Source organism: Pogona vitticeps, chromosome 1, assembly GCF_051106095.1.
Source record: "Pogona vitticeps strain Pit_001003342236 chromosome 1, PviZW2.1, whole genome shotgun sequence".
Taxonomy (NCBI): Eukaryota; Metazoa; Chordata; class Lepidosauria; order Squamata; family Agamidae; genus Pogona; species Pogona vitticeps.
In genome coordinates, this window is record NC_135783.1 from 164,246,367 (window position 1) to 164,271,301 (window position 24,935).

The window sequence follows — 24,935 nt, forward strand, 5'->3', positions numbered from 1 at the left end:
TTTCATGAACAAGTCCACTTCATCAGACATATGTTTTTGTCTGTTTTGTTTTGTTCTTAGGATTTTGCCTGATATGCTAGCACAGATGAACAAAACTACGTTTTCTAAAACTACAATTTAGCAGAAGATTGTCAAATGTAAAAATCACTATGTCTGAGTAAAAATAATGTGGCAACTGCCAGAATGTCCCACCAGTTTCTTCCAGCTGTGACTTGTACTGATACACGTTCCTCAACTGGATGAGAAGATTCTAAACAGGAAGAAGTACCATGTTTCCCCCAAAATAAGACAGGGTCTTATATTAATTTTTGCTCCAAAAAACACATTAGGGCTTATTTTCAGGGGATGTTTTATTTTACAGTCATGTCATCTTCTGGTTGCTGCACAATGGTGGAGGGCGGGGTTTGACTTAACTGGGGCTTATATTACGAGCATCCTGAAATATCTTACTAGGGCTTATTTTCAGGTTAGGTCTTATTTTCAGGAAAACAGGGTAGTACCCATGTATTACCACTGGGTTTGGTGAGTGAAAATCTTTTCCCATTTCACCAACACAAGGGTGTGCCACAAGGAAAAATTCTAAGTTCAAGTGTCTTGAGCTTTTCCCTTTGCTAGCAATATAATTGCAAAGTCTGGTATGAATGGGCTGAGAAGTAAGGAAGAAATAATTGTTTTGTATCATCACTGTCATAAAGATGTGTAAATAAGTTTATTTCTGGAACTGCAAGTCATAATGAGTTAAAAGTGAAACATACAGTAAGATGAATACAAATACTATAAATGAAAATATAAAATGGAAAATACAAAATAACTGTAGTCATGATGGAAAAGACAAAATGCCACAGGGAACCTTGGCACTACCATTTGGCCAGATATCTAACAGCCTTAGCAGATATAATAGCATAATTTTAAGAGATGACAAAGTAAAAAATGGCCATTTTGTAGCTAACATAAGGCAGTGTATTTGCCAGCCAGTAATTAAGCTGTTCCACTTCTGATCCTGTGAAATTGCCATTACACTGTCCCAAAGTTCTTTCTTTTATGGTTTTGTAAAAGGAATAACACTGGACATAATTCTAAGTTTCTCACTTTTCCCTGGTCACAGCAGCAAAGGTTGTAGCTTTAGAAGAGATGCTGTGTTAATCTGTGCAAGCAAAACCTAAAGGGAAAAAAAGAGATAAAAACTCTGTGGTACCTTAAAGACTCATACTGTCATGAGCTTTTGTGGGCGTCCACTTCTTCAGACATATGAAATAAAATACAGAGTTCACACAGTAAAGCATTCATTCCTGGCTTTAAGATACAGTGGTATATGACTGCAATTCACACATGCAATAATTTATAACCTATGTCTGGTGTTCAGTTCTTTTGAAGTCTGGTTTTATAAACATCCCCACAAGAGATGGAAAACAAGGCAAGAGCAAAACAAGGGAGAAACGTGTCTCTGTGTGGTACCTTAAAGACCAACTGTAAGGAACAATATAGTTAAAGGAGACAGTGGAAAAATAATGTGTTAGTACAGAGAGTACAGTGGTGCCTCACTTGACGACATTAATTCGTTCCAGCGAAATCGCTGTAGAGTGAAAACGTTGTCAAGCAAAATAAAAAAGCCCATTGAAATGCACTGAAAACCGTTCAATGCATTCCAATGAGCTGAATACCTGGTCGTCCAGTGAAGATCCCCCATATGGCGGACATTTTCGGGTGCCTGTTAAGCGAAAAATGCCTCCTAAAAACAGCCGGGAGCCATTTTGAGCAGCTGGCGGCCATTTTGAAAACCCAACGATCAGCTGTTTCGATCGTCGTAATGCAAAGAATCCGTTCCCGAAGCAGGGAACCGATCGTCGCAAAGTGAAAAAACCCATTAAAACATTGTTGTGAAGCGGATTCACCGTTATACGGGGTAATCGTTAAGCGGGGCACGACTGTATTAACAGTTTTTACTTTTGAGATGGGTCAGGTAGATGTGAAGGAAAATTACCATAGATACTAGCATAATTATTACATATGGTAATGACTTCAGAAACCTTGACTGGCAGTCAATCCATATATATGCATGCCCATCAGGTGTATAAACTATATCTCCGCTGTTTCCCTCAGCTGTTGTTGTGTAGTTTCTTTTCCAGAAGAGAAACTCTCATATCTTGTGAAGAGTGTCTTGGTAGATCGAAGTGGTTTGAGACAAGTTTCTGTGTACTATGGTTTCTGATGTCTGATTTATGCCCATTGATTCTTTTGTGTGGAAACTGCCCTGTTTGTCTTATGTGGAGTGCACAGGGGCAATGGTGGGGGAAAAATAGCATGGATCACATTAGCTAAGGGACAAGTGAAGGTGCCCTTTACATTCTGTGTAACATTGTTAGGTCCTGTAATTGTGTTGCCAGAACAGATGTGGAGGCAGAGTTGGCATCTTGTTCTGTGGCAGGGTTTGGTCTTCATGTCAGTGTCAGTCTTGTGTTTTTCTTAATTGTTTAAGTTTTGGGGGGGCTGTCTGTAAGCAAGTATAGATCTGCCATAAAGGCCTTGGAAGAGTGATGTTTCTAAATGCTCCCTAGGCCATTGCATTTAAGATCTGTGTGAGTGGTCTCAGTTGGGGACTGAAAGTGACAACTACTAGTGTCATTTTCTCTTCTGGATCTGTCTTGCAGTAGGTTACTTCTGCTTATATATCATGCTTTGCTAATTTGTTCCTTAGCATTGTTCTAGGTCAGCCATGCATATATTTGCTTATCGTGGGACCATGGAATGGCAGCAAAGGTGCTGTTTTACAAGAACTTTGCAGAGTCTAAGCTCAATGTATGCAGACAGCATGGTTTGAAAGCACTAGATGGCCAATGACTTTTGTGTGAAGGTGTACTAGTAAGACTAACGAGGTACCATACGGTAAACCTAAGTTTCTTTAACTGGGGGGGGGAGGTACCCTAATGAGAATTTTGACTTATGATGACCTTTTTCAGGGTTTTCTAGGTAAAGAGTACTCAGAAGTGGTTTACCCTTCCTTTCTTCTGGGAGCATCCTAGGGCCATGCAGCTTGCCCAAGGCTGGACAAAGTGACTCTTCTGGGAGGCACAGTGGGGGGAACTGAACTCCCAACCTTGGCTAAAGTATCCAGCCAGGACAAGGACAACACATTTGCCCACTGATTTCCTTCCCAGTAGTAATAGGATTTTGGTATCCAAGAGGCTATCAAGCTTCTTAAAATATGTCAACAGTGTCAAGAGTATACTCTTACAGAACTTGAAGGCAGGTCTGCTTCCATCCTTTGACATGCTGCAGGAATGCCCTGAGGGAAACATTTTACTAAGAAGCTGTTCTGGACTATTTCCAACTGGGTGAACAATTTCTCAATCCATATCCAGACTACACCCCTATACATAAGCTGTGTTCTTATTTTGCCCTAAAGTATTTTAAATACAGGGGCTATTAACTAGTAATTATCAGAAACAAAGCTTTTAAAAAAATTACCTTCACAGCCAACTGGGCATATTGCATTAAAAATATGTTCCACAAGGGAGATTCTCAGAATGAGATATCCAAGTACAGTTTTAAAAGGGGGCATGGTTACATTTGCCACGTATTGATTGCCCACTTGTGTTTGCCTCTACTGTTACCAAACACAAATTTTGTCCTATCATACTTAATCCTCAGCTTCTCCCTTTCACAGTAATCAGCTTGTCTAGCCAACATTCTTCTAAGCTCAACCTCAGCAAAAGACAGAAGTGCCATTTCATCAGCATATAGTAATCTTGCTCCAAATTAGGTTGATTGCTGCTTTAATAATCTGAAGTACTAGATAGGCTACTGATGTTTTTCTTAAGCATCAGTCAGCCTGCTGAGTGTGAGAACAGACCATAGAGGCATTTCATGAAACTACAGAGTTTTGGAGGTGAGGGAAGAACTCTTTGTCTTGCTCTCAGTTGGAGATGAACCTTGTAGGGCTTTAAAATTCTGCCTCAAGGTGTCTCACCAAACTGAGATAGCCTGGAGAATGAGGAATGTTAGTGAGTGTTTTTTCATCCATATTCGGCATAGGAAAACAATTTAGGAAGTGAAAAATACAGTAAACAGAGAAACGCTGTACATGGGAAATTGGTAGGAAAGAATGAAGAGTAAAACTAAGGAAACGCACACTACCTCATCTGAGAAGTGTTGTGAGACATCATCAGCAATATCAAGCAGTGAAGTCTGTATCAATGGATCAGCAGCAGGATCACGGTTGAGAGATGGAATATTGAGGGGCTGACAGTAGCTGAATCTGAAAGGGCTTGTGGAATCCTTGAACAATAGAAACCAGAGGGAGAAACAGAAGAGTACCCTGTTTCCCTGAAAAGAAGACTTCCCCTGAAAATAAGCCCTAGTATTTTTCAGCATGCTTGAAATATAAGCCCTACCCCCAAAATAAGCCTCAGTTAAGTAAAACCTCGCCCTCCACTATTGTGCAGCAACCAGAAGAAGATGATGACATGACTGTATTTGAATAAATGTAGATTGTTGTACATGAAAAAAAAAACCTGAAAATAAGCCCTAATGTGTTTTTTGGAGCAAAAATTAATGTAAGATCCTGTCTTATTTTCGGGGAAACACGGTAGCCATGCCCCGAGCTGAAGTCAAAGCTGAAAGGAGATGTTGTGAGAGGAAGTTTGGAAGGCTTGTCAAATGTCAAATGCCTGGCCTTCTTCTTTGACACCTCCTTGTCCTGTACTGGGGCATGAGGCCTGGAGGCAGTTCTAACTTCTTCTCAGTATAGGTGGCAATGACCTCCTAGAGGTACAAGATAACAATTGCAGATGTTGGTGATGGTAAAGCAGGATTCAGGACGGAGGTAAAAGCTTGCAAAAAAGACGGTTTCTTCCAGATATGGACAGAGATAGCATGCATGGGCCAAACGAAGGTAGCCCCCCTCATACACTTTAAAAGACTTCCCCAAAGAAAAAGTTTAGACTACCTAAATCTAAGACCTTGCTCTGTAAATCCTGTACACGTTAGAATGGGATTGTGAGAAACAGGCCTCTCCACACACGGAGGGGGTGCTATGGCTGAGTGTCTGCAAGGGCGAATTTTTCTACCAGCCTTTAAATTTCTGAAAGAGTGGCTTAGAAACCGTAAAAAGAGCATGAAAACCCCAGTAAAAGGACACAGCTAGAAGACTAAGGAATTAGAAGACTGATGAATATTGGGAGGAGGAAATAAAAATGTACTACTTAGCTAGCAGATATCAGGTGTGGTGCAGTGGATAGAGCATGGGTTTTTTTGGGGCGGGGTCACTTCAGTTATTTTTAGTATATAGTTTTACATTATATTTATACTAATACTATACTATACTATACTATACTATACTATACTATATTATATTATATTCAGTATACACAATGCTGTTTTATTTTAATCCTCTTGACTCACAGATAGACAATTTTAATCTGAACTGGAATTGCAGGGAACCTCATTTTTAGTTATGTACTGCTTTGGTGGGTTTTCATTTTATGTATGTACATCATTCCTACTCCCTCTGAAAGAGCCACTCTTGCTCACTTCTCTCTGCTCCTTCAAGTCCACATCTGAAAGATTGATGTCACCCCTTCAGACCAAAGCATTAGCCCTTCTCAAAGAGCCTTGAATGAGGCGGGCTCACAGGGCACACTCAGAATGCTGACACCCAAGATGGCAGCAGGACTTAAAATTTGCAATGGCACCATTCACTCCACCTGAGTCTCCCACTCTTTCAGGTGTGGCGATGGCAGTGCAGTGAAGGGAGAAGAGAGACCTGAGCAGGGAGATGCCTCTGGACCTTGCCTGAGTCATGGAGGAGAAAGGCAAGAGTAGCAATAAAGTGAGGAGACCTGGGGAGTGGGGCATAGGGGATGACCCCTGGGGGATGTGTTTATTTGAAATCGAGGGGGAGGGGGCTCTTCACTGAGAGGGTTTGTTAGGGGGAGGAGACGTGGAGGATCATTTCCACACCCAAAAAAGTAAATAAAACACCAAATCTACTGACCTTTTTTCCCCTTCTCAAATGTTATCTGGTAGAGGCAGATTTTTAGCACTCCTATAATTATGTATTACTACGTCAATAGTAATATATTAGTGTATAGTTGTGTTCTGAAAAAAATCTATTTTAATGTGTTTTCTTTACCCTATTAAAATGCCTTTTTGTGGAAATGTGACAGAGGAGTTGCAGGTTACTTAGCTATTATAAAAATGGGTCACGACTTGAAAAAGTTTGGGGAAACTAGGATAGAGTGATGGCCTAGGAATCAGGAGGCCTTTGAATCCCCACTTAGCCATGGAAACTCTGGCAAAACCATTCCTTAAATATGTCACTTATCTTGAAAAGCCCTATTAAGGTTGCTATAAGTTAGCTAACGTAGTTAAGACAGGTTTCTGACAGAGTGTTTTTATCATTGTTGCTCTGGCAGCTGACAAAATACAGTTCAGGGGCTTAAACTGGGGCAGTCTAGGCTAGCACTGTGAAATAATGGCAGCCGGTTCCTACTAAAAGCTACTGAAGCATAGAAGATTCCAGGTGTGGCTCTGTGCAGGAGCACGACCCATGTGTGTGAGTCACAGAGATTACAAAGGGAAATTTACTATCTTGCCTTGCCCTTTTATCCTGGAGATTGGGAGTGAATGATTTCTCCTTTAGTCATTTTACCAAGCAAGGCAATCCAATCTTATGATAAATGTTGCTGGACAGAATTCTATAAAGGATCCCTTGTTTTGGCCAAATTTTTGTGAAAACAGGGAGACAACCATTTGATGTAGGAAGGTTGTTTCTAGGGAACTTTATGTTTCTAGAGCTTTATGTTTCAGCTGATGCTATTTAAATTGTTATATGTTTCACAAACATATCTTTCAATGTCTTTGACACTGGTCTGTAACTGCAGTAAAAGGAATATTAACTTTTGGGCAGAAGGACTGTTGGGGGGATGACATCAACTTATTCTGGCAAATGAGCTCAGCGTGCCAGCAGGCTGACAAATTAGCTTCCAGAAACCACTAACAGTAGCTCAAAGAGTCACAACTGTTAATCTTAATGACAAAATGTTCATCTCAATTGAAATGTCTTGTTTTCAGAAAGATTTCTAAGTACTTTTCAAAGCACTGTCTCTCATAGGGCAATAAAGTAAAATGAATGCACAGCAGAAAAGTAGATTTGTAACAACAATTACAAAGAGCCCTTTTATAATATGGAAGCTGGGTGATCTTTAAGAGTACTTTGAGTATTCCTGTTTTGGTGACTGGAAAAAAATAGGAAATGTAAAGTCTTTTTTGTAATTTCATCATGGTAAGGAGGATGTGGCCCTTTATCTAAATTAGAAAACAGAACAATCTTTTTTTTTAAAAAAAAAATACACAACATACTTTTATTTTAGACAATTCTAAATTGTTAAAAGAGTCTCTGTCGTTGCACTGTTATGAGCTGTCAAGTCATTTCCAACTTTTGGAATCCTAACAGTGTTTTCAAAGTATCTAAGATTTTCAATGAATGGTTTACCATTTTAAACCCTATTTGCAGGGAGTTTCCATAATCAGAAACTCAAACCCAAATCTTCAGAGTCCTTGTTTGACATTCTATCCACTCCACCACACTGACTGTTAGAGCCACCAAGGATAATGAAATCAGTCCAAAGTGAGCTCTTTTAAATCTTAGCAACTTGGCTACTTATTACTATTACAGTACTTACCAAGTAGTAAGGATCAGCATCAAATGCAAAATCTATGCAGAGTAGGTGCAATCAAGCAGCCACAACCATGGACTCAAAAAAATCCTTTAGCAAATGTTGGGGTGTGAACTCCGCCTGCTTTCACCTCATTCTTGGTGGCTAAATTTGTTGCATCTGATACATAAGGCATCTGAAGTAAAAGAACATTAAGAGGAAGAAAAACAGCTGTGCCAGAAATGAACAGCCACAAATCACTTATTAGGATCATAAAGTCAGCAAAGATAAGTCTTCTTCTTGACTATACTCCTTTAGGTGCAGCTGCAGGCTGGGATTTTTCCACATAAGAGAAGTATCCATACACAGAGGAGAAGCAGGATGTCAAGAAGGCTAAGTTAAAGCCTTCTCCTTTCAGAGGCTACTTTTTTAAAAAAAACTTCTTTTTTTGGAAGCAGGGCATTTATTTTCACTCCTGCTATCGGAGGTGGCATAGACCTATAAACCTGATACAGTTCACTCTATGAACTACCAGATTACAGCCCACATTCACAACAACACACTGGGGTGCAATGAAGCATTCTTTGAAATCAGAACTATAATGGAGGACTGCAATTTTGTCTATTCATTTAACAGAATTAATACTGACATTTCAGGTATAAAAGTATACTAAGACAGTTGAAAAAACAAACAATTGCATTTATATATACAAGCATGTAGAATCTCATCTTCCACAAATGCCAGAAAAAGTATGATTTATAAACAGAAGTCAATTGCCAAAGTTTTGTAGACTGAAAAGAGGAGGGGAAAAATTACAGCAGAATGGTAAACTACCAGCCCTTTCTCTCTCTCTTGCCCACAACCCCAAACCCTCAATGATTTTTTATAATTTGTCTGAAGTGAATCCAAATTAGGTATTCTTCATAGCTCTTTCATCAATACATGTTTAACTTGTAGATATGCCACAAATTTTTACAAGTGTTTCATTTTTCAAAAGTCTGGTATCATTTTTCTTGAAACTGAGCTGTAAACAATACTGCTACAGAATTACAGCAAACCACCCTAAACAAAATTGGGTACCACAATGTAACAAAGTAATATTTAACTTTCTTTAATAAGTAAAATATCACATAAATCAGCAAAAGAACAAGAAATTACATATTGTCCCATTAGATGCTGAAAACAACTTTTAAAACATACCCAAATACATTCTACTACAGTATTAACACAAAATGCTGAAAATGAACAACACTACTTCTAATTAAAATTTACTTTCTTATTTCTGAATAGAGAATGAATGCCATATGCCTTAGTCATGTATAGAAGGGAACATGTACATATGATCTATGACATGGCAGTTGTCCTTTAAAAGCCTCTAGAAACTTCAACTGGTCACAACAAGCCAGCAAGGAAGGACGCTTGATGCCATGCTATGGAGAAATAATACACCCAATTTACAAATGTTGCACTGGTTAGCTATAAACATTGGGGCACAGTTCAAGGTACAGTGGTGCCTCGCATTAATTTGTTCCAGCGAAATCGCTGTAGAACGAAAACGTCGTAAAGTGATTTTAAAAAGCCCATAGAAACACATTAAAACCTGGTTAAAGCGTTCCTATGGGCTGGAAACTCACCGTCCAGCGAAGATCCTCCATAGCGCGGCCACTTTCGCTGCCTGTGCAGGGAGGAATCCGTCCCAGAAAACAGTGGGTGGCCATTTTGTTTACCCGGCGGCCATTTTGAAACTGCCGATCAGCTGTTAAAAAATCATCGCTTTGCGAGAATCGGTCCCGAAGCAGGGAACCGATCATCGGAAAGCGAAATTCCCCCATAGGGAACATCGTTTTGCAATTGCTTTTGTGATCGCAAAAACATTGACGTCAAGCGGTTTCGTCGTTAAACGGAGCGCCCGTCTTGCGGGGCACCACTGTACTGGAGATTACCTTTAAAGCCTTCAGAAACTTGGGGCTTGGTTTTTCTAAAGTAGGGGCCCCCAACCCCTGGTCTGCGGCCTGGTGCCAGTCCATGGGCTTTCCAGGACTGGGCTGCGGAGATAGATCTCTGCCCCCCGCCCGCTGGGTGTGATGTACTTGCGGGGGGCGTATTGCGCTCACAGGGGGTGTATTGCGCTCGCATACATGTGCGGAGGTTGTGTTGCGCTTGCATGACACACCTACCCACGAGCGCAACACCCCCCCCCGCGAGCGTGACATGCCCACCTGAGAGCACAGGGGTGCCCCCGCCCTCCTGCATGGAGCCCACCCCTCCAGCCAGTCCACAAACCGAAAAATGTTGGGGACCGCTATTCTAAAGTGGCTATCCTTCCCAACTCCTAAGATCTGATGGGGCAACTTGTGTCTTCATCCATACTTTCACTAAATACAGCCTGTGCCCAATCCTAAATTGTGGAATGTTATTTATTTCTCTGGGGCTCATTTAGCAGTCCACCTTCTCCACTTCTTCATTCCATTGCCTAATCAAGCTTTTTGTTCAAGAAAAGAATAGGCCAGCTTTTCACTTCCTTCCCTCACTTTTTAACAACTGAGTCAACACTATTCTTTGCTCCAGCTCACATCAAAAGTGGTATCTGTATGTTACATAACTGTGTATTTATCATACATGACAGAGAAACATGTATCCCATATCAAATAACAACAGCAAAAGCCCTTCCATTTAGAATGATGCATTCAGAGTTCTCCAACTTCACTCAAGTTCCAAAATGCCCAGAACCTGTAGATACAAACATACACTATGCCCTTGGCAAACATAACATGGTATAATATCATACAGAGTAGCTAGTTCTTGCTTCACCACTGATGTGGAACTGGTTGGATGTCAATGGCACAGGGATGACACTAGGCTCCAAGTTTGTCTGTGGATTGGAAGCAACACATGGAATATTCACAAATAAAATTACCATTCTACGTTATAAGCACCCAATTAATATCCAATATTATCCACACAGAATGCTAAGAATTGGGACATTATGTAGCCCAGTGGTTCCCAAAAGGTGTGCGGCAGCACCCTGGGGCACTGTCAAACCTCCACAGGTGCACCACAGAGACATAGAAGTTGGTTGGGGAGGGGGGGGAGACTGAGCTGGTGCTCATCACCTCTCCCTTTGGCTTTACATCGCCCCTCCCATTTGCCATCCTCTCCCTTTCCAATCCTCCCAAACCCTTCCAGGTGCTACTGGGAACGCAGTGGTGGCAAGACGGCTCTCCTGCTTGTCTGCGGCTCCGGCTCTCTGCTCTCACTGCCCCCCTTGCCATCACTGCTGCAGCCTCCCACACTTCTGCTGCCGCTGTTAGTTCCGATGCCACCCCTGTCCAGGCCTTCATTGCTGCTGCTGCTGCTGCGCCTGCTCGAGGCAGAGCAGAGGAAGCCCTGACCTGGCCATGCTGCTCTCCAAGGAAGGGTGAGACAGGATGTGTGTGGCCTGGTTCTTCTCCAAGGGCTCCCTCCAGCTGTCTTTCTCCCACCACCACCACCAACCCAACTCCGCAGCTGCTTCTCTGCCCATCCTTCTGCCCAAACTTCCCTCCCTCCCTCTTGCCTTCCTTTCATTCCTCTATTCATTCAGTCCTCCACCTTCTCTGCAAGCCACTGCCATGACACATCCCTCCCAGCCAGTCATGTGGCTCCTTCCCTCCTTTCATTATTTCTATTTTCCATTCTCTTCTTGTGCCATCCTCTCTTTCTCTTTCTCTCTCTCTCTTTCTCTCTCTCTCTCCCTTCCCTCATCAGATCTCCATTTCAATCCTTTTGTTTCCTTTCTCCTGGAAGCCCACCTTCCTCCCCAAAGCCACATCCTGCTAGCTTCCACCCACCCACCCACCTCCCCCTGTGGAGCAAACCACCTCCATTCCCCTCCTTTCCATTCATTCTCCTGCCATCCTTCTCCCTTTCTTTTCCTCGCTGCTCCTTCCCTTCAGCCATCCCCTCCCCCTGCCTCATGGGGCTCCTTTACTGGCCACACAGGTTGCAGCTCCCCAATACAACACTTTGGGGAGGGGGAATGGGGGAGGAAAGCCCAGCCTGAGTAGTACTTTGTTATACTGTATTCTATAATTATAAATTATATTCAGAGAGAAAAATGGAAGTAGTATTCAGACTACGTTTCCCCCTACCGTCTCCCCCCTCACTCATAGTATCCTGTTGGAGAGCTGTAGCCAGTAAGTCAAAGGAGCCGCAACTGGAAAAAGTTGGAACCATGGACCCAACCTAACTTGCCAGGATAAAGAATCCTTCTTTTTATGAGAGAATGGACAGGACGGGAACCAACATGGCCACAGTACCAGTACTGTATCTACCAATGCACTCCAGATTCAGAACTCCATTGTGCCAATCATTTTCCCTGTTAGGCCCCAGTTCTGCAATACACAGTACATAGTTATGGCTGAGACAATCCAGCAGGAGAAACACTGGGCAGAAATTGATGAGCCCTGATTAGGGGGACTGTAGCAGACAAAAAACTGGTGTGTCCGAGTCATATAATGTGCAAAAGCCCTTTTAACATCCAAGGAGTGAAGATGGCTCTCTAGATCAGAAGTTGGAGGTGGAAAAAGGTAGGAGGAATAATAAGCTGATTCAAATGGAACTGAGTCACTAACTTAGGTAGGAACGAAACATTTGGATAAGCAATAACTTTATCTTCTGTAAAATTGTTGGTATGGAACATTGTGATGGAATGCACAGAATTCACTCACTGTACGAATCAAAGCAACGGCTGTGATGAAGGCAGTCTTTAATGTAAGTGTAAATCAGTTGTCACAAAAGATTCAAAGGGATGCTTTGCTAATTGGTTAATAACTAGTTGCAGGGACCACTGAGGTGGAGGAGGACAAACATCTGGATAAGTATGTTTTAAGCGCTTGATGAAGAGCTTCAGCTTTGGATGCTTCTCAGCTTCTGAACCTTCCGGTTTTTTCAAGACAACTGCAGAAAGATAAATGTTGAGGGAGGCAAAAGAGAGTCTCTGCCTCTTCAGATGAAGTAGAAAACTGAGAACCATACATAAAGAGGGGTGAAACAATGGCTGCCTTATAGAATTAGCAAAGTGCTAGAAACAGAGAGGTTACTTACCTGTAACCAGGATTCTTCGAGTGGTCCCCTGTGAATCCACACAAATGGGTTAAATCTGCACCTGCGCAGATTTCCGGAATATTCTAGAGCTTTAAGTCATGTGTTTAGTAGAACGCTCCCTCATGGAGCGCATGCTCCACCCATCCAAAGAGTCCCTCAGTTCCTAAAGAAGTCTGCTGCTATAAAGAGAAAAAAATGGAGACAAAACATGATGGACAGAGGGAAGGGCAGGCGAGATGTGTGGATTCACAGAGGACCACTCGAAGAACCATGGTTACAGGTAAGTAACCTCTCTTTCTTCTTTGTGGTCTCTGTGAACACACACAAATGGGTGACTAGCAAGCTGACTTACCGGCAGGTGGGACATCACATCAACAACGACATCAGGACAGACTGACCACAGCTTGAGTCCTTTTTAGCCCTGGTGTCAAGTTTGCAGTGAGAGATTAATGTCGAGGACCTGGACCAAGTAGCAGCCCGACGTATGCTAGAAATAGCAACTCTGTGAAGCATGGCCGTCCAAGTAGCAATAGTCTGGTAGAGTGAGCTCTAAGGAGATCTGGAGGGGGCTTCCTCACCAGCTAATATGCCGGAGTAATGGTCTGGATGGTCCATCAAGAAAGACTCTTGGATGATGCCTGACAGCCTTTTCGTGGTCCCTGATAACAGAAGAAAACACAGGGGGATTTTTGGAAATCTTTTGTACAAGAAATATAAAAGGCCAAGGAACGCCTGATGTCCAAAGTATGTAGCATGCACTCGAGATCTGATGAAAGCGAAAAGAAAAATGTAAGAAGGATAATGGGTTGATTGAGATGAGTGACCTTATCATGGTGAAACCGCAGATAAGGAGGATCAGCTCTGAGAGCTGCCAATTTGCTAGCTCACCGAGCAGATGTAATGGTGAACAAAAAAAAAAGTTTTGAGAGGGAGGAATGTGTAGTGCATAATTGCAAGTGGTTCGAAAGGTGGACAAGTTAAATAATGTAATGTGAGTTGAAGGGACCATTGGACAAGTGGTGGTTTTGGAGTGGGTCGCATGTTCTGAAGGCCCCTGAGGAATCTCTTTAAAGATGGATGAAAAAAGAGTAGCGATGCCTCCGAACCGGTGGGCTGCTGTGCCAAAATAGCAGCAGTGTATACCTTCAAGGTAGAATGCGAAAGACCTTGGTTAAAGAGATGCAGGAGGAAGGCAAGGAGAGTGTCTAGAGTGACTAGTTTGGTAGCCAGACCTTTGGATAAAGCATAGGCAAACAAAGTTGTAAATGGCTTCCAGGCTCTGGTGAGTACAGCTGTTATTGAGGGAGAATTCGCCAGGCTGTGAGGTGGAGAGAGTCAAGGTCCAGGTGACAGATCATGCCATTGTCCTGGGTTAGGAGGTGGGGGTACATTGGGAAGCAGAGAAAAGCGGACAACATTGTTTTCAGTGGAGTGAACCATGGCTGACGTGGCCACCAAGGGGCTATGAGAATGGCATTTGTCCCTTGTTGATGCAAGCGGATAACTATCCATTGGATTGGGGGATGGGGGGAACAGGTATAACACATCCATTCCCCAGTGTGTCATGTACGCATCTCCCAGAGAGTGTCTGCCCCTTTCCACTCTGGAGCAATATCGGGCACATTTCATGTGGTCTGAGGCAAAAACATCCAAGGTGGGGTTTCCCCAACAACGACAAAGTTGAAGGAAGGTAGCAGGGTCTAGCAACCACTTGGACTGCTACATTGTTGTCCTCGGTGGCGACATGGAGTGCTTTAGGGAAGACGTGTTGGGCACAGCACCATTCCCAGAGCTGTACTGCTAGGTAGAGTAGGAAGAGTGAGTGTGTCCTTCCTTGTTTGTTGATATAATATAGGGTAGTCATGTTGTCTGTGGCCACCTGAACTCCCCTCCCCAGAAGGAGAGATCAAAAAGCACAGAAAGTCTTGATGATGACAAGCAATTCTAGGTGGCTTATGTGTAATGTCTGTTCTGGTTTTGCTCATAGGGCATGAACCTTGTGGTTGTTGCAGCGAGCGCCCCATCCGGTAGGACTGGTGTCTGTCATCACTTGGATAGTAAGCTGAAGAGGATAGAAGGGGTGTCCGACGGTGAGATTGGGAATGGAAGTCTACCAGGTAAATTGACTCATGAGTTCTTGTGTCACTTTCAAGGTTTCAGAGGGGTAGTCTGTTACTGGGTTGAAGAGAGACAGATACCATGCCTGGAAGGAACCCATCTTGAGCATGGCATGTTGTACAACTGACAAGGCATTGAACCTGGTGGGCTGAGAGAGATGCCAGGAAGGCATTGAACCTGGTGGGCTGAGAGAGATGCCAGAGGTCAAAATGGGAGTATGGCTTGTTTTAGTTTGACTATCCTCTCGTGAGGAAGGAACACTCTGATGGCGGTAGTCTAGGTGGGCACCAATGTAGTCCATAGTTTGGGAGGGTTCGAGATGTGATTTGTTGAAATTTATGTTGAGCCCTCAATCCGCCAGGGTACAGAGGGTAAACTGGGTATCTTGTTTGGCCTTGTGATAAGAGTATGCAACTACTAGCCAGTCCTCTATGTAGGAAAAGACGGTGATGTCATGAAGCCATAGGTATGTGGCTACTGGTACAAGGAATTTTGTGAAAGTCCTTGGAGCAGTAGAAGGTCTGAAGCAGAGAGAGCAGAACTGGAATATGGAGTTCATGAACATACAGCAGAAGTATCTGCGAAGGCGTGGATGGACTGAGATGTAGAAATAAGCATCCTGCAGATCTATTACAACGAACCAGTCACCCAAGCAAAGGGGAGGGGTGACAGTATCGAGAGAAACCATCCAAAAAAGCTTTCACTGAATGTAAGTGTTGAGATCTCACAAGTCTAATATAGGGCAAAGGCCTCCATCTCATTTGGGTACTGTGAAGTACTGAGAGTAGAAACTGGTATGTTGGTTCGTGTATGGGAACTCTCCGGATAGCCTCTTTCTGAAGAAATAGTGAAACCTTTGAGGTGAGTAGGTGGTGGATTTTATCCAACCTGTAGGTGGAGGTTGTATGAATTCAAGAAGGTATCCAAAACGGATGATGGCTAGTAACATGTGTCATTGGTGACGAGAGTCCATTTGTGAAGGAAGGGAGCGAGATGAGATTGAGGGCGAAAGGCTCAGAAGAGGAGACGGAGCCTGGCTGGGAGGTAGTAGAAGCACGTAATCAACCTCCGATAATGAGCCAAAGATAGAAGAATCTCTAGGAGACTCTTCGAGTATCCGAGATGGTAGAGTCAAAGGATGAAAGACCAACTCTGTATGATGATTCTTTTTAGTAAAACATTTAGTCTTCTTTTATTTAGATTGATCTGGTTGTTTCTTATGTTTAGGCGACGAAGGTTCTCGAGCTGGTGCTGAGGGTGTCTTCGAGCTTGATGTGGACTTCAGAGATGACTCAGAAGCCAATTTTGACTTAAGAGATGGGGCAGATGGGACTAGAGTAGGATCCATAGTCTCTGGACTAGCTGAGGTAGGTTTCGTAACTGTATGAACTTTGTGGTCCAATGGTTTCAAGGATTTCTCCCACAGGAATGACAGAAGGCACTGAAGATGAAGTTTAAATGCAGGCCTGGTCAGGCTCTTACACTCCAGTCACGCCTGGGTCTGATGTTGCTGGCCCAGGCAAAAAAGGTGGCAATTGTAGCCGTCCGAGAGGGAGATCTTGTTGGCACATGAAATGCACCATTTAAACAGGCCCGGAGGAGACGTAAAAGGGCAGGAGAGAAGAAGGACGTAGGGGGAAACTCACAGGAAATATCCAAAGTTATAGAAGTTGTAGAAGATACCTCGAAGAGATGTTATAGGAAAAAGTTACAAACGCAAAAAAAGTCACTCTAGCGTTGTAAGGAGTCTAACCTCAGTGGCAGCTAAACGGAACTGAGGGACTCTTTGGATAGGCAGAGCATGCACTCCATGAGGGAATGTCCTACTAAACACATGACTTAAAGCTCTAGAAAGTTCTGAGGAGTCCTGTGCAGGTGCAAATTTAACCCATTTGTGTGCATTCAGAGACCACGAAGAAGAAGAAGCCATTTGTAATTGTAGGAACAAAGGGCAGAAGGTTTTCTGATGAGCCCTGATTAGAGGGACTGTAGAAGATAGAAATTCTCAAACCTATCAAGTTGAGAAGTGGCAGGTCTAGGTGGAGAACTGCCCCTGTCTTGAGTCAACAGGTTTGGGATTTTCGGCACACAGATAAGTGATGAGGGCATCTGTAGCTAGGGTGGGGGCAAACCAGGCTTGTCTGGTCTGCCACACTATTACGAGAATGGTGCCGGCCTTCTCCTAGCACAATTTTGTTATGAACATGTCTATTGGGGGGAGAGGGGAAAACAGGTAGAGGAGGCAAACACCCCCAGTAGTACATGAAATTGTACCCTTCTGATCCGCTGCCCCAGCCTGCTCTGAAGTAAAACTTTACACAGTTGTAGATCTGGTTGGTGACAAAGAGGTCCATTTGAGGTGTGCCACACTGAGTGCAGAGGCAGAAGACGGTATTCTAATCCAGCTGCCATTCATAGGATTGAGAGGAGATCCTGCTGAGGTCATCTGCCAAGGTGTTTTCTTGTCCCTCTTAATGGATAGCGATGGGAAACACATGCTACTCCATGCACCACTCCCAGAAGTGCACTGTCAGAAGAAAAAGGTGAAGGGAGTGTGTGTGTGCCTGCTTGTTTATGTAGTACATGGTGGTTGTATTATCCTTGACCACCTGTACTACATTGCCAGAGAGGAGTGGTTGGAAGGCCCTGAACACTGAAAACTGCTAGCAGCTCTAGCTCGTTTATAAGGATAGATTCTTGAGGTCTCCAAGCACTATTTATGTGGTGATTGAGGCAGTGTGCCCCCTAACCATGAGGACGGACACCTGTCCCAATTTGAATGGTAGGTATGAGGGAGTAGAAAGGCCTGCCCAGGGTAAGACGCACTGGACTGGACCACCAGCGGAGCTCTAATGTGATGAGGAGACATTTTCAGGTGTGGTCCTGGAGTGGGTCAAAAAGAGTTAGGAACCAAGCCAGGAGGGAGTGCATTTTGAGTCTGGCATGAGATATAACAGTAGTAATAGAAGCCAGGAGTCTCTAGCCTGTATGAGGCGAAATCAGGGACCTGGGAGTGAAACAGTTCACCAGAAGCACAAGATGGGAGCAGCAGTCCGGGGGAAGGGGGGCATATGCCCTGGTGATGCTGGATTGCTCCCATGTAATGGATAACTCAACAACGGTTGAGAATAGATTTGCTGAGATTTACCCGCAGGCCCACGTCCTCCAACAGGCTGAAGGTGGTTTGAGTTGGGATCTTGATTTGGCTACCACTACCCAGTCATCTATATATGGAAAAACCATTATTCCCTGTGTTTGTAACTACACTGCCACAGGGACCATACATTTCGTAAAGACCCCGGAAGCTGTGAAGAGGCCCAAGGGAAGAGCATTGTGTTCGTAGATCATTGAACCAACCACAAACCATAGAAAAAGGCAGTGGTCTAGCCTGATGGAGATGTGGGAGTACACATCCTGAAGATTGATAACCGCAAACCAATCTCTGCAACCAAGTATGGGAATGATAGTTTCTAAAGTTATCATCCAGATCTTCCTGGAAGTGATGTATCTGTTTACCCCATGGAACTCGAGGATCAGTCTGAGGCCAACATCCTTCTTTGGGACCCTGAAATAACAGGAATTACCAGCCATTCTGGTAAAGCAAGGGATGGACTGGTTGAATGGCATCCTTGGACAAAAAGGCTTGGACCTCTTCAGAGAGAACAGGTGAAACAGGGTTAGAATGGAAATTTCCCACTGGAAGGGTAGAATGAAACTCAATAGTGTATCCCAACTAAATAACAGTTAAGACCCAATGGCTGGTGGTGATGTTGCACCAAGCTGGGAGAAAGGGTGCTAACAGTGGGGATAGGTCTGGATATTGAAGTAGGTGGGTCCACCAAGGAGGGTCAAAGATTATGATTGGTCTTCTGTTCCCAGCATTATGAAGTTGGGGCCCACCTGTATTTTTGGTGCCTAGACTTTTGAGAATAGTAGTAAGTTGATGAAAAAGGAAAAGACCTTTGGTGCTCTTGAGACATTTTAGAGGAGGATACAGACACAGATTGCCTCCAGGACTGGCAGTAACTGTGCTGGTAATAATGGTAATAACTGTGCTGGCACTGCATTTCTTTTGGAGGTTGTCCATAATTTCATCTGTTTTAGTATAGAAGATGCCCTCGCTGTCAAAGCAGAGGTCTTAAATCCTTGTACAGTGGTGCCCCGCATGACGACGATAATCCATTCCAGGAAAATAGCTGTTAAGCAAAATCGTTGTCATGAGAAAAGCCTTTCCCCATTGGAATGCATTGAAACTCATTTAATGTGTTCCAATGGGGAAATTACCTCATTGTCCAGCGAAGATCCTCCATAGGGAAGCCATTTTGAGAGCACCAATCAGCTGTTAAAATGGCTGTCCTGAGAAGCATGGGTCTGGAAAATGCAGGGCAGCCATTTTAGGAACCTGACGATCAGCTGTAAAGATCGTCGTCTTGTGAACAAACGGTTCGTGAAGCGAGGACCTAATCGACGTCCAGCAAAAAAACCCCATAGGAAACATCATTTTGCGATCGCAAAAAAGTCACCATCCTGTGGATTCGTCGTACAGTGGGGTCGTCATCATGCGAGGAACCACTGTACGAACAAAATCCACAATGCCAGCCGAGTACAACCAGGCATGGCATCTAATAGACACAACTGTAGCTACTGCTTTAGCTAAGCAATTTGTAGCATGGCAAGCTGACTCATTTGCTCTGCAGCAACAGCTATGGCCTCCTCATATACCGCTGTAATGGCATTTCAGCTGTCCTCAGATAAGATTTGCAGGCGGGGGCTGTACCTTGTTCCAGAGGAATCATTTATATGCGCCCACAGAACTCTGATGGTTTGTGATACTCACTGAAAAAGATAAAGTGGAATAAAGACATCTGCCAAAGTTGTCAAGTTTGCACCCTTCCTTATCCTGAGGAACAGGGGCCTGATGTTCTTTAGATTTAGTCCGGGGAGCCTCAACTATAATGGAGTTGGGGTGGGGGTGCTTGAGTGGGAATATTTCACCTTTGTCATGAATCCAGTAGAAGTGCTTGACTTCTGGGGAGGTGGGTGGGCAACCTGACGATCTTTTCCAAGAGTCCTCTGCTATGCTGAGCAGGTAAGGGATCATCACAATGTGGATGGTGCATCCAAATCAGAGAACTGATTATAGAGATTATCAGAGTGTTGCGTAGGAGGTTGGTGTGCTTCCAGGTTTAAAAATTTAACTAGGCATCATAACAGGTCAGAGTACTTCCTCATGTCCTCAGACAAGGGGGGCAGTTGGGGATTCCCACCTTGGATCCGGGGGTCATACAGGCCTAAGGGAATATCAGAATCAGAAATCGAATCAAAGAAGGACTCAGAGCACCTAGGATCAAGGTCCACTAGATGAGGATTGTGAGAGGTGGCAGCTACAGAAGGCAAAGGAGGTGTCCGTTGGGTTGAAGTTGAGGCTGTTTGGTGTTTGCAGTTGGCACTGACACCCATGTCAACATAATGGAGAAGATAAGCTGATTGGCATTGATGTCTGGGACAAGCTGTCCTCTTTGGATCTGAGGACAGACAAGTCCAGGGGCTAGACTAGTGGACATCCTTCTACGGGTAGGTGAAGCAGAGTGGAGAAGCCAATGTTTGCAATGATGCCTCAGAACCGAAGGGTCTGGAGGAGTCAGGTTGCTCTGAGCTCAAGGGAGTACATGACTCACTGGGGTGCCTGTGGGCATTGAGGCCAACTGAGGAATCTTCAGTGTGGGAGCAGACAGAGACCACTGATGGAGCAAACTCTCTCAAAAGCCACAGGACTGGCTGGGAACAATCACAGCCATTGCCAAAGAGGTTGAAGCCTGCAGGGCCAAGAGCAATAGCATCTGGCCCTGGAACGACAGATGCAGCAAAAGACCCTGGCCAAGAATTGTGGAGTTGCTCAGCATAGAGGGATGCAGGGTACGGTGTGGGACAAAACTAAGATGGTTGGTGGTGGCTGGTGGTGAACTGTCGAAAAATCACGTAAGGGGTCCAGAAGGGATGGGGTCCAGTCCAGGGAAGCACTGAAGGCGGGCAAGGGAATAGAAAGTTGTGGAACCAAGGGTGAGGTGCCCAGTCAGACAATATCCACAGTGAAGATATTTGAGTGAAGATAGAAACAAAACTCAAAAATTATCTAGATCAGCTTGAGCACTGGGCTGAAAACAATTGAATGAAATCTGACAGAGATAAATGCAAAGTTCTACACCTGGGGGTGGTAAATAAATGTAGAATACCAAGATACAGTGGTGCCCCACAAGACGATGATAATGTGTTCCATTGAAATCGCTGTTTAGCGAAATCATCATCTTGCAAAAAGCGTTTCCCCATTGGAATGCATTGAAACCCGTTTAATGCGTTCCAATGGGGAAAATAGTCATCATTCTGCACAGATCGCCCATAGGTAAGCCATTTTAAATCACTGTCTTCCAAAGCATCGGTGCCAAAAATACCCTAGGGATGCCATTTTGCTGAGCTGTCGATCAGCTGTTAGAATCATCCTCTTGCTAAGCATCGGTCCTGGGGAAAAAAGCGTCTTTGGAAGCACCGACGGAAATGTCGTATAGCGAAATTCCCCCATAGGAAACACTGTTTTGCAAAACGCAATGGCGGTCGCAAAACCTTGTTGTCATGCGGATTTGTCATTTTGCGGGCTCATCGTCTTGCGAGGTACCACTGTATAGGATACTTGTGCTTCACATTTGCCTGGAGGCTCAGTAATAGTATATGTGAAAAGGATCTTGAAATTGTTGTAGAGCACAAGCTGAACATATACCAATAGTATGATGCGGCTGTAAAAAAGGTAAATGCTATTTTATGCTGCATTAATAGAAGTATAATCTTCAAATCACATGAAGTATTAATTCCCCTGTACTTGGCACTTATTAGGCCTCATGTTGAGTTCTGTGTCCAGTTTTGAACACTGCACTTTAAGATGGATGCCAACAAATTGGAACAAGTTCAGAGAAGGGCAACAGGAATGATCAAATGACTGGCAACCAACTCCTGTGAGGAAAAACTGAAAAAATATCTAGCCTAGAGAAAAGAAGATTGAGGGGAAGTATGATAGCACTCTTTAAATACTTGAAAGACTGTCATACAGAGGAGGGGCAGTATCTATTTCAAATCATCCCAGAATACAGGACACATAATGATGGGCTCAAGTTGAAGAAGCTAGATTTTGGTTGAATATATCAGGAAAAACCTCAATGTAGGTAATATGTTTATAGAGTCCTAAGTAATTAATACAATCTGCTAGCTTTTGTGGATCAGGGCCCATTTTATCATGCTTACACCAATGAAGTTGGTCCTGATCCACAAAAGCTACTAGACTGCATGATTTTAGTGGTCCACACAGCTCTCTTCTACTTCAAGGAAAAACTTTCTAAATATCAGAGCAGTATGACTATGGAACCAACTACCTTAGAAGGCAATGAGCATTCAAACATGGGAGGCATTCGAGAGAAAATCAGTCATCTGCCAGATATACTTTGATTTGGATTCCTGCGTTGTGCAAGGGATTGGACTCAATGGACTTATAGGACCCTTCCAACTCTATGATTCTATGAAATATCACTTTGCATATGTTTGGAGTTTTCTTTTTTGTGAGTCTGCAGAGGTGAACAATGCAAAAAGCTGTTGGTACAATGCTTGTCTGTATATGCAACAGTGTCTCATTCTTTCCTTTGGGAGTGTAAAGCCTATAATCGCTAGTTCCACAGATAAAATTGGGTGATCTACCAATGCATTTAGGTTAACTAGACAAGAACACAGACCAATGATCCCCCTAAGGGAGCTGTGCTAAAAGTAACCGACTAGTCCAAAGTCGCACAGTGAGTGGGGAATTCAACCTAGGGCTCCCCAGTTCTAGTTTTAGTTTGACATTACAACCACAAACACACCCTTTCAAATGCTTATAGACAGCTGGGATATTTGAAAGTTGTTTATCAGTAACTCAATTAAGCATAATAAACCAGACCCTGCTCCAATTTAGATGCAGAGCGGTATTGTTGGCCCTACATGGGACTACACAGGACAGGAAAAGGATCAATAGCCACAAATCTGACATCAGAAACCGCAATACAGTACACAGAAACCTCTCTCCAACTATTTCCATCTACCAGGCTGTGGAAGATATGAAAGTCATTATTTTAGAACATTATCATTACAAGAATACAGAGGGAAACAGATGAAATAAAATTTATATGCATGATGGAAACCCTCATACATCTAGCTTTCTTAAGTCATTACCAAATGTAACATTTATATTTTTTTTACAATTATGAAGCCCATCTCTCATCACAAAGCTCTAAGGTGAAAACTGTCTATATTCCGTACATTAACAAATGTGATTCCTCTGTTAACTTCTTTCATTCTTTTTCCCCCTCTTGAGGTTGAACTGCATCTTCAAAAAAACAGAAAGAAAGAAAAGAAAAGAAAAAAAGAAAAAAGAAAAAGAAAAGAAAAACAAGGCTCTCCCCCCATCTCTACTCAGACCTGGTATTTATTTTCTGTCTTCTTGAGGAATTTTTACAATGGAACCGTAAAGCAAACATAGGCCTAATTACTGCATGCAACTATTGAACATTTAGAATGTGAAAATGATATTTCATCAATATTTCATTCCATTTCATTCTTTAAGTCTGATGAAATGCACATGTCCATGTACATCTAAACATAACAGTTAGTCTTGAAGACGACACATGTTTTTGTTATTTTGTTTTGTTCTTTCTTTGAATTTTGCCTAAGAATTTTATACTTTGAGGGGGAAAGGAAAGTGAATAAAGAGGAAGTATCTGTCATTCATTTTCCTGATATTTATCAGTAGACTCACCACTAGATTTGGGCCTTGGGACAAATCCCCGGTTGTTCTACCTTACTTTATGGTCTTTCCAACAGCATCCTTGCAGGTTATCTGATCGCAGGATGCTGCAGGACAATTCTTCATCTGATCTGTGTAAATGCTGTCATCATTTCAGAAACACAAAAGAAGTCAAAAGTCTTTAGCTGCATACTGAAAATTAAGTTCTCTATACACTAAACAAATCATAATACCACATCTCAAACCTATACTAAAAGTGTGTGTAAAAAGTAAAACACAGGAACACATGTATTTTAAGTTGCTGCCACCCAACACCTATTACAAGGAATGCTCATAGGTTATGTATATTCATATGCTATTTGCACAGACCAATGGGAGTGCTGGAGGGGCGGAGTCACAAGGTATAAGAGACTCAGCAGCAGGAGGAGGAGTTTAGATAGCCATAGATAAGATTTTGAGATAGAGAGATTTGGACTTTCGGCGGGAGAGTGGTGGTTGAGAGGGATAAAGGAGAATGTTTGTTTAACATTGCTTGTTCTATCAACACCTGTACCAATAAAAAATTTCTATTTGGTTCTTTTAAAATGACATATGGCCTGGACATCTATCATTAATAATAGGCATTGTTGATGAAATCAACTGATGGCAGCTGAGGGGCACGTAGTGTGAGCTCCTTTGTTTGGTGAAATAAACAGGGGCCATGTGGAATAGTGATACACATGTATTTTAACTTGCTGCTCCCCAACATCTATTACAAGGAATGCTCATAGGAACTGTCTGTCAGCTGGAATATCCTAAAATAATGCCAAATATTTACACTACAAATGTAGCTTCTGTGTAGACTCTGATGTCTATCATTTAAACATTTTAAATTGATTTCTTTTACTCTTATTAAGTCCATCTCATGTTCTAAATCATCCTTCCTGATGTATCAGAACCTTCTGGAACACATAAATGTGTATTGCTTAACTACACCTTTGCAAGAAGGGCTGGAATATTAAACCCCTGACACAATAGTTTGGATAACACGAACATTTGGCTTCAATATTTCAACCTGAATCTGTACTGAGGCTTTAAGAGAATTAGTTTGTATTTCTCCCTTGAGTATATGCTCTGAGGTAGATTTACAAATGCAGATAAAAATCTGCAATTGCAATTACTTAAATAAAGGAAAAAATCTATATGCAGCAGTGAAACTGGCATGTAACATTAAAAAAAACTCTCAAAAACCATACTGCCTAAAAATAAGCTTACAATGT

The 24,935-nt window shown here is 42.9% G+C and overlaps 1 protein-coding gene and 1 long non-coding RNA gene across 27 annotated transcripts in view; both read right to left on the minus strand.

The window, feature by feature from the left end:
- SUPT3H (SPT3 homolog, SAGA and STAGA complex component) overlaps nt 1-24,935 on the minus strand; it is a 340,265-nt gene that overhangs the window by 247,356 nt on the left and 67,974 nt on the right. The gene's annotated exons all lie outside the window — the stretch shown is intronic.
- On the minus strand, nt 691-24,913 carry LOC140708467 (uncharacterized). The gene is made up of 4 exons (XR_012088672.2): nt 23,689-24,913; nt 7,683-7,851; nt 4,135-4,275; nt 691-1,159 (listed from the first exon to the last, which is right to left on the minus strand). It is a non-coding gene; the product is annotated as an uncharacterized LOC140708467 (long non-coding RNA).